This window comes from Podarcis raffonei, chromosome 10 (genome assembly GCF_027172205.1).
Source record: "Podarcis raffonei isolate rPodRaf1 chromosome 10, rPodRaf1.pri, whole genome shotgun sequence".
NCBI classification, from domain to species: Eukaryota; Metazoa; Chordata; class Lepidosauria; order Squamata; family Lacertidae; genus Podarcis; species Podarcis raffonei.
This window is the reverse complement of record NC_070611.1, coordinates 9,703,233-9,713,544: the sequence shown is the minus strand read 5'-3', so window position 1 is coordinate 9,713,544 and position 10,312 is coordinate 9,703,233. Positions and strand designations below refer to the sequence as shown.

At 43.0% G+C, this 10,312-nt stretch overlaps 1 long non-coding RNA gene across 1 annotated transcript; it reads right to left on the bottom strand.

Moving 5' to 3' along the window:
• Window positions 1-8,247: 8,247 nt before the first annotated feature.
• Window positions 8,248-9,610, bottom strand: LOC128422053 (uncharacterized). Its single transcript, XR_008332420.1, has 2 exons — window positions 8,795-9,610; window positions 8,248-8,416 (listed from the first exon to the last, which is right to left on the bottom strand). It is a non-coding gene; the product is annotated as an uncharacterized LOC128422053 (long non-coding RNA).
• Window positions 9,611-10,312: the final 702 nt, after the last annotated feature.

The window sequence follows — 10,312 nt, the reverse complement described above, 5'->3', positions numbered from 1 at the left end:
GCATAAAGATCCCCCCCCCGCCGCCTTATTGTACATATTGCTGCTGTTGCTAAATATGTATTACATTTTATAGTTTGACTTGAGATGAATAGATCATAACTTATATTGCATTTCACAGAGGGCTGAGTTATAGAGCACATTGCTGTGCTGACATTGTGGATAATTTGATGTTGCTGCTTATGATGAAGTCTCCTCTCCTGGACAGTTTTTATTTATTTATATTTTATATTGCATTTATATATTTTATGGATAGCACTATGTACATTATGTTGTCCTTATATTACCATATTGCCAACCTGCCAGTCGCCTTTTGACAAAGGATGGTATATAAATTTCTTCAATAAATATAATGAAGGATAATTATGCACATGGCTGTTACAGAGAAAAATGTAGACGTTGGAGTCGACAAAATGAAATACAAAAAGTACCATCTGTGACTTAGTACTTAAGCGCATGCAGAATAAGAATTGTACCAATTGCTGGAAAAACAATCAGCATTGCTGAATAAATCAACAAATGTATTGGCACACAAAATCATTTACTTATTTATTACTACATTTATATCCCACTTGTCGTCCAAGGAGCTCAGAGTAGTGCACATGATTCTCCTGCTCCCCATTTTATCTGCACAACAACCCTGAGAGGTATATTTGGCTGAGAAGCTATGTTTGGCCTGAGGTCACCCAGTGAGCTTCATTGCTGAGTGGAGACTTGAACCCTGTTCTCCTAGTGCAATGTTCTAACTAAGGTACGATAATATGATACAATACGATAATCTTTATTGTCATTGTCCCATACAGAACAATGAAATTGGAAAAAATCTACATAAGACATTCAAAAACCAACAAGCCTGCTATCCCAACCTGGTTAGCCCCCTAAAAACTCTGATACCCCATTTTTAAATACAATATACTACCATAGAGACTCCTTACGCTGCATTTAAAACCAAAATCGCATTTGGATAAAAACTGTTTCTCAGTCGGCTAGTCCTAGTCTTTGTAACCCTGTACCTTCTTCCAGAAGGTAGAAGCTGAAAGAGATCATTTCTGGGGTGCGCACTATCCTGCGCTATCTCTGCAGCTTTCTTATGGCACCTGGAAGCATAGATTTGGTCCAAGGTGGGAAGAGTGCACCCAGTTATTCTCTCCGCAGTCTTTACAACCCTGGACAGCATTGTTTTTTCCTTGACCGTGCAGCTCCCAAACCACACACACAGACCATAAGTTAATACACTCTCAACAGTACAATGGTAAAATGCCATCAACAGGTCCTTTGAGAGATTGTTTTTCTGGAGGATTCTCAGAAAATATAACCTCTGCTGTGCTCTCTTCATCAGGTCTTTGCTGTTTCCCCCCCAGGTTAGGTCATCTCTCAACTCCATTCCCAGAAATGGAAACACCAAGACCTGTTCCACGCACTTCCCCTCAATAATGAGTGGCTGTACTAAACTGTCTTTCTCTTCAGAACCAAATGCATACAATTTAACTTCTTGATAAACTGTAATTCAGTAGTTTTCACATTGGAGTTTATTTCTGAAGTTCCTTTGTTCAAGGATGGCTGTCTTCTGGTCAATCACAGAGTGTTCTGGGTCACTTGCTAAAGTTAATTGCTTTAATGCTCTGTGAAAATGCCTTCGTTTAAGCTTTCACTGAGGTGTGACTCAGTCAGTTATAAAATATTATTTGTATGACTGAGAAAGTTGGTGGGGTTTTTTAGTTTGTAAGAGCAGGTTTATGGCTTTTAGAGCTTGTAGGAGTTGTTTTAATTGTTTTTAGAATTTGTTCCATCTTATTTGCAATCCCACTCTACACCGTTTTGATGGCCTCGGGCTGTGAATGGGTTTATAAATTATTGAAATAAATTTCTCATTAGTAAAAGAAATCATTATTCCACAGGGTTGATAAAATCGATACACACACCAAGTGTTTGTCAGTCACCCCAAATCCTTTATATTCACTGGAAGGTGGAATATTTGTGAAACACTTTCATTCCTTAGCATCTGGGTAGATACCCAAAGAAGGCAAAAATAAGATACTTCCCTCAGACACAGCAAGGTTTTCCTGCACAGAACCCACTGGAAATGGGATTGCACTCAAATGTTGGGATTCCAAACAAAATCAGGCTATGTTTATCAAAACAGAATCCTTTTCTGGAACCTACCAGGATTTAAGATTTCAGAGGTGCAAGAATAAGCACCCAAGTGATAGCTCCAAAAACCTGGGCAGAGTGTCTACCAGCAATATTGAGCACAGGGAAGGCGAATCATGGAGGACTCAAAGGGAAACTTGTTGAGTTCAGGGGTTCCAAGGCAGCTCTAGTCTTTGATTACAATGACTCAGGGTGATCCTGGAATGTGCACAAGACCACCAGGTACACAAAAGAGAAACCACAGTCTTGTTCCTATTGAAGATGGGAGTTTGAAGATGTACTCAAAATCTTGGAACTCTTCATAGCTAGCCAATGGGAGATCGTGTTTCTTTGATTAGATTAGGAACTGGAGAATGGGTAAATAACCCCTATGAATTACATTAAGAGGTCACTCCCAAGTGAATAGTGGGTGGGGACATTTCCTTGTCCATTTCAATAGAGCGTTTCCACAAGGGCACTTTATCCCAGTTTGCAAGATTCTTTCCAGACTTGTTGACCTTTTCAGACAAAAAGACAACCTTTTCAGCAAGTTACTCATGAGCACACAAAATGGTGGTGGAATGGTATTGCCCAGCAACAAGTTATAACATTAATACATTTGTTGATTTGTGCATTGTGTGTGTGTGTGTGTTTAAAGCATAGAATATTATAGATGTCAGATGATAAGCCAAATTGCAGCTTGCTCAGGACCATGAATTGCAAACAGGCAAAGCAGAGTGGTACTCTTCCAGTTTTCCTTTGGGGCTGGTCCTACAGTCTTAACACTGTAAAGCACTTTAAGCCATTGCAGACTGATGGCAGTGGAGGAAGAAACTTGAACCATGATTTTTGACAGCAGCAGATGCTTCCAAAGCCTTTGAGAAAGAGCAGTCTCTCTGCTGGAATTTCAGCAGCAGTGGGTTGTCTCCAACTAAGTTCTCTAATTTAGTTATGCCTATTAATTTCAGTGGGTCTGCCCAGAGTATGACAAATATTGGGCACAACCAAGTACTATAAAAGTCCACAAGGCCCCACCTTTTTCTTCAGTGCTAGTTCTCTAGCCTGGGCAAGGGGACTGTGGAATTTGGAGCTCAGCCCTGGACGTAGACATAACTACATTTATATCCTATCTTTCTGGGATAGGATAGAAGACTCACACAGTTGTGTAATGATGTGTGCATTCAATAGCAAGTAGGATTTCACATTCAGCACACATGAAGTAGACATTTCCCCTTCTGCACAAGTAATTAAAGGCATATACACACGACGCCCCCTTGTTATATAACCTAACAGTTCCAAATGCTCACACACCAAGCTAACAATGTAATCTCATGATATTTTCAGCAAGGACCAATGTTCATCATTACACCCTTGCATGTCTCAGGATGCCCGCATACTACTAAAAAATCCACTTTTTTCTCTTCTGAAACACCCTCCCTGATAAAGAACTGAATGACCCAGCTCTGCATGGGAACAGTGACCCAGTACTGACAACCATATTACCATGTGGTCGGGCTTACCATATAGTTGTTTGATCAACTAGATTAATACGTACACCATCCAATCTTTTGTCTGCCACAAATGTGTGGTAAAAGTTGGGAGCTTCAGCAAGTGTTGGCACATTCCCAGGTGACTTAATGGCCATTTGACTTAGTAACTTAGTCTGATTATGTTGAGTTGTGGAGGTATTTACCCAAGCTAGAGTCTTACAACCATGGTTGTCCTTTAAGAAACAGCTTATCTTTTGTTCTTTTTTCTTTCCATGGTCTTCAGATCTCAAGCAGCAATAAAGTGGTACCTCAGGTTACAAACACCTCAGGTTACAAACACTTCAGGTTACAGACTCCGCTAACCCGGAAGTAGTACCTCAGGTTAAAAACTTTACCTCAGGATGAGAACAGAAATCATGCGGCGGCAGCGCGGCGGGGCCCCCATTAGCTAAAGTGGTACCTCAGGTTAAGAACAGTTTCTGGTTAAGAACAGACCTCCGGAACGAATTAAGTTCGTAACCAGAGGTACCACTGTACTACTTGTCCATTCAGAAGTAAGCGCCATTGGACTTACTCCCAAGTAGGTATGCAAAGGTCGGCGGTTCAAATCCCTGCGACGGAGTGAGCTCCCATTGCTCAGTCCCTGCTCCTGCCAACCTAACAGTTCAAAAGCATGTCAAAGTGCAAGTAGATAAATAGGTACGGCTCCAGCAGGAAGGTAAACGGCGTTTCCGTGAGCTGCTCTGGTTTCGCCAGAAGCGGCTTAGCCATGCTGGCCATATGACCCGGAAAAACTGTCTGCAGACAAACGTTGGCTCCCTCGGCCAGTAAAGCGAGATGAGCACCGCAACCCCAGAGTAGTTCATGACTGGACTTAACTGTCAGGGGTCCTCTACCTTTACCTTTTTTAACTTTTACTCAGAGTAGACTCATTGAGATTAATGGACCCAATTAGTCATGTCCATTAATTTCAATGTGTCTGTTCTGAGTAGCACTAACATTGATACTCAGAAGTAAATCCTATTGAATGTAGTAGGGCTTACCCCCAGGTAAACCACGTTAAGATTTAATCCTTAGTTCTGAGTAAACATGTACAGGTTCTGCTGTCTATTTTTTGTTCCAAACCGTATTTTGAAAGATACAGTAGTTATCATGAGGTAGTTTTAAATATTCATGGGGAATCTAGCCTGGTTCAAGTTTACTTATTTTTAATGGGAAACTGTTGTCATAGCTATAACTTTCCGATTCTGAATAGAATATGAGAATGTGTGCATTATATATATTTACAGTTGCAATCGAAATTATTCAACTCCCATTGCAAATTGGGTTTATTATCAAAATTTGCAGACTTTCAGCTGTTTGCAATGAGCAAATCAAGCAAAAGCAATTGAAATAGCTCAACGGATCAAAGGATGCTTCAAGTGTTTCCCCCAAATTCAGCTGAAACTGGAACTTATATTGGCTTCTCCCGTCTCACAATTATTCAACCCCTTGAATAGAATCTCTCACAGCAACACAAATACAACAGGTGTTGCCTCAAGCACACCTGATGCAACTAATCAAGGGCTTCTTAGATGTGCTTCAGCTGCAACACATGAGCTTTTTTTAGTCTTAGCTCAGATATTTCAACAACTTTTGTGTTGACTGCAAGTCAGAAATATGGCTAAGTCAAGAGCAGTGTTAGAAACGGAGCTTTGAAAGCTGGGAGCTAAATGGCACCTTAAACCTAGGTTATGGGCGCAACAACAGAATGCCTGGGTGCGCTTGTTTATAACAAGAATACAGTGCTGAAAATGAATGAACTTCAGCTGAAGTCTAGTTGTCATCTAAAGACTGCAAAAACAAAGCCATACTTCCCCCACCTGCTCCCCTAATATTCTTAAGAGGGTCTCTTCTCCAGTCTTCAGAGGAGCTGGAAGTTGGGAGGCAGAAAAAGGCCCTCCTTTCCTTCCTCTCTGCAGTTTACTCTGAACTCTTAGGTGCAGTACTGCTCTCAGAGCTCAGAAACGGCTCGTGCTGATGAAATGCAAAATACGCCTAGAACAATGGGAGTTTCGAACACTGGTCAAGACAATGGTCCAAGAGGTAAGAGAATAGATCATCACCCTTCATAAGCAAGGGGCAGGATACAAGAAGATAGCGAAGGCACTGAATGTTCCTAGAGACACTGCTGGAAGCATAGTTCGCAAGTTCAGAGGAACAGTGGTTACACTACCTGGACGGGGCAGAAAAAGGAAGCTATGTGTGGAAGCAACCAGATTTCTGAGAAGATGGGCTGGTAAAAGCCCTCAAGTGACTTCAAATGAGCTGCAGCAAGACCTGGAGGCAGCAGGCACTGAGGTTTCAGTGAACACAGAAAGCCACAGACTAAACACGTATGCCTTCCATGCCAGACCTCCAAGACATACACCACTACTGACCCAAAAGCACAAAAAAGTAAGTTCTAATATGAGCAAAATCATATGAATAAGCCACAGAAGTTTTGGGATTCTGTTCTGTGGAGCAATGAACAAAATAGGAATTTTTCAGCCCCATGGATCAATGTTATGTCTGGAAGAAGAAGAATGAAGCATACACTGAAAAGAATACAATGAAGAATGGTGGTGGCTCAGTGATGCTCTGGGACATCTGGAAACTTGCAGCATTTAGAAGGCAGGATGGATTCATTGAAGTATCAGGAAATCCTAGGAGGAAATGTCATGCCATCTGCGAGGAAGCTGAAGCTTGGGTGTCATTGGACCTTCCAACAGGACAATGCTCCCAAAAGCATCCCTCAAATTCCACCAAGACTTGGTTGCAGAAGAAGTCCTGGAAGGTTCTACTACAGTGGCCATTTCAGTCACCTGACTTGAACCCCAAAGAAAATCTCTGGTGGGATTTGAAGAAGGTGGTTGCAGAACGCAAACCCAAGAATATTACTGAACTGGAGGCCATTGCTCATAAGGAATAGCTAAGATTTCTCAGGGACTCTGCCAGAAGCTGCTGTCTGTCTATGCATTGTGTTTGCAGCTGGGCATAGCAGCAAAAGGCTGCTCCACTGAGTACTAAAGATGCTTGCCATGAAGGGGTTGAATAATAGTGAGATTGTAGAAGCCAGGACAAATTCCAATTTCAGCTCGGGGAACCACTTGAAGCATCTGTTGTGTTGAGCTATTTCAATTGCTTTTGTTTGATTTGCTCATTGCAAACAGCTGAAAGTCTGCAATTTTTGACAATAAACCTGATTTGCAACGGGGGTTGAACAATTTTGATGGCAACTGTATATATGCATTTTTTTACTTGGAGGTGCAAAGTGAATACTATTTTTTAAGTTTTTCTTGCTTTAAAATTGTTTTCATTGTGCTAGTGTTGCATGCTCATTGCACATGCAAAATATGTGCATAATTTAGAATTGCATACAATAGGTGGCTTCACAGGCTTAAAAGCAATAATGACTGACATTTTTCTTAAGAGAGAGTGAATGATATCAAAGAGGGGGAAATGTTTTATTGACCTGTTTGCTCATACTGCTAATGTTACTGTTCCAAACTTTAAAGTCAGCAAGAGCAGAAGAAACCATTTACATCCATGAAAACAAAGAAGCCGGGAAATAGTGACATAAATGTGCAGCAATGCATGGAGGGATAGGCAGCGCCTGAAATTCAACAGGCGCCAGGTGCGCGGGTGTCGCTGTGGGTTAAACCACAGAGACTAGGACTTGCCAATCAGAAGGTTGGCGGTTCGAATCCCTGCGACGGGGTGAGCTCCCGTTGCTCGGTCCCTGCTCCTCCCAACCTAGCAGTTCGAAAGCCCAAAGTGCAAGTAGATAAATAGGTACCACTCTGGCAGGAAGGTAAACAGCGTTTCCGTGCGCTGCTCTGGTTCGCGAGAAGCGGCTTAGTCATGCTGGCCACATGACCTGGAAGCTGTACACCGGCTCCCTTGGCCAGTAAAGCGAGAAGAGTGCCGCAACCCCAGATTCGGTCACGACTGGACCTGATGGTCAGGGGCCCCTTTACCTTTACCTATCAGCCACTTGTGACCAAGTGAAGATGCCTGGGCACCCGGATGCTGCCTGACGTCTCCCCCATCTGCAGGTGCATGCCTAGGGATCTTTGGACTTGGACGGTTTTCACATACTAGTACCCCATCCTGTAGAATTATATCCATTATATTTTATCTACACAGTCAGAATGAATTTCAGGAACCAAAAAGTCATAATGAAAAAGACAACTTTTGAACTGTCTGGTCCAAAAATGACAACCAGGCATCCCATTTTGGCGACTGTAACCCCGGTGTAAGGAGCCATTTGGTACCTAGCTTATATATCTGAATTTCTAACACTGTGCCCAGAGTGGCTGGGGCAACCCAGTGAGATGGGTGGGGTATAAATAACAATAATAATAAAAATAAATTGCCCCCCTCTCAGACCTCCCTCCACCAGCTCAATTGCGGTGCTCACTTGCCAAACTTTGTGCTCCATTGAGTTGCATACAGACATACTGCACTTTTATATGTTTAAAAACAAAAATATGCACTTTTATCAATTAAAAAAGAGCAGAGTTGGAGTATAAATTCTGTCTTCTCTGCTAGTCCTGCCCCCCTGGCCTGGCAAGGCACCCAACCTAAGCTAAAGTAACATTTCCCCCCCCCAGCTGATTACAACAGACAGATCTCACATCCTGGGATGGAAAGAGTCTGCCAAAACCAGGAAGTTCAGGTTGTGAGTCTACCTATCCCTCAGTGAACTGCTGCACAGCTTTGTCACTACTTCCTGGCTTGTTTATGTGCAATAATGTTTATGGACTACCTGTAATTACCTGAAGTATACCTGAAGTATACCTGAAGGAGCGTCTCCACCCCCATCATTCTGCCCGGACGCTGAGGTCCAGCGCCGAGGGCCTTCTGGCGGTTCCCTCATTGAGAGAAGCAAAGCTACAGGGAACCAGGCAGAGGGCCTTCTCGGTAGTGGCGCCCGCCCTGTGGAACGCCCTTCCAGCAGATGTCAAAGAGATAAACAACTACCTGACATTCAGAAGACATCTTAAGGCAGCCCTGTTCAGGGAAGTTTTTAACGTGTGATATTTTATTGTAGTTTTGGTTTCTATGGAAGCCGCCCAGAGTGGCTGGGGAGGCCTAGCCAGATGGGCAGGGTATAAATAATAAATTATTATTATTATTATTATTATTATTATTACCTATGACACCTTTGGGCAAAGAACAACTATCGAAGATAATAAATAAGTAAATAGGTGTTGCCTGAAGAGCTCATCTGTCTGGAGCCTATTGCCATTTGGTTTTATTAGATGAGAGGTGTTCTACTGTTCTTGGCCAATTATAATTTTCTAAACTTTTGTTACCTTTCCCTCTCTCAGAGATGGGTAACTGTGGAGCTCCAGAAGGTTCTGGACTCCAGTTCCCATCATCCCTGACCACTGGCCATGCTCTTGGTCTGCAGGGCAGATTCACCATCCTTGAAAGCCATCTCAGTTCTCTGGTTCCTTTACGTAGCCCCCAAACAGGACCAAGCAGAAGAGGGACCTACCAGGCTCTGCTTATCTGGTTGGCCACTGTGAGAACAGGGTGCTGGGCTAGACATGGCGATCCCAAGGCAAAATGTCCCAAACAGCCTAATAGGGACTGAATGTGCTGAATAGCCCTGGAATACTGACTTGGGGTGTGTGGGTGACCCCAAAAAATGATGTAGGAGGGCAAACAGAATGGAGTATCACGGAAGGCATGATTGACTGACTGGACCATTTTGGGGGCAGGCCCTCCTTACGCTATCTGCTTTTTAATCAATATTATTGTACCATTATGTTTTCATGTTGGTAGACTGCCTACCATTGATGATGATGATGATGATGATGAAAGAACAGTTTATTTAAAAAATTAAACCAAATAAAATTAAAAATGCAACAACTTTTAAAATTTTGTTAAGAGATTTTGATCATGTTGAGGTTCTCCATTCTGCTGAGCCAGAAAGGTTAAGAATGGGGCACAAGAACCTCTGGACATACTGTATTATCATACCATTACTGTATTATCCTTTAAGGGCACGCATATCTCCAATTATCATCAGATTAGTATAACAATGAACGCTTATAAGCTATGTTGTGGGGTTGTTGTTTTTTACTATTTAGTTCTTCCTACGTCTTAAGGGCAAGCTTTTGAATTTCAGTGTGAATTCCAACCAAAGAAATATAAAATGGCACCCAATTTTCCCCCACATTATGTTGTTCTGGGAAACCATCACTGTTTGCTTCAGGGAAGTGGGGACCTACTTAAAACCTTATAAAAGGAGATTATATACAATGAGGTCTTCTCTTCTTTTGTGGAACCAACAAAGGCAAGAAGATGATGCCAGATTGGAGTGTTACAAATCCCCTCATCCTAAACTGGGAAGCAGATCCCCCTTCACTGGTTGAGCCTTGAGGCCACCAACTCAAAGTCTCTCCCAAGCAACACCCTCCCAGACGTTTCCGCGACGGCCACGCACCCCAAGCGGGGCCTGGACGGGGCGGGCCTCCGCCGCGTGATGCCGTTCAAACGTGCCAATGGAAGGCCGCGGAGGCGTGTCAAGCGCGCCCTCCCCGCCAGGGGCTTTAAAAAGAGCACCATTTTGTGCCGGCTAGTCCGGGAGGCGGCGGGATATCGATCGGCGTGGTCCGCCTTGGGGAGGAAAAAAGAAGTTGCGCCCCCCGCGAGGGGAGAAA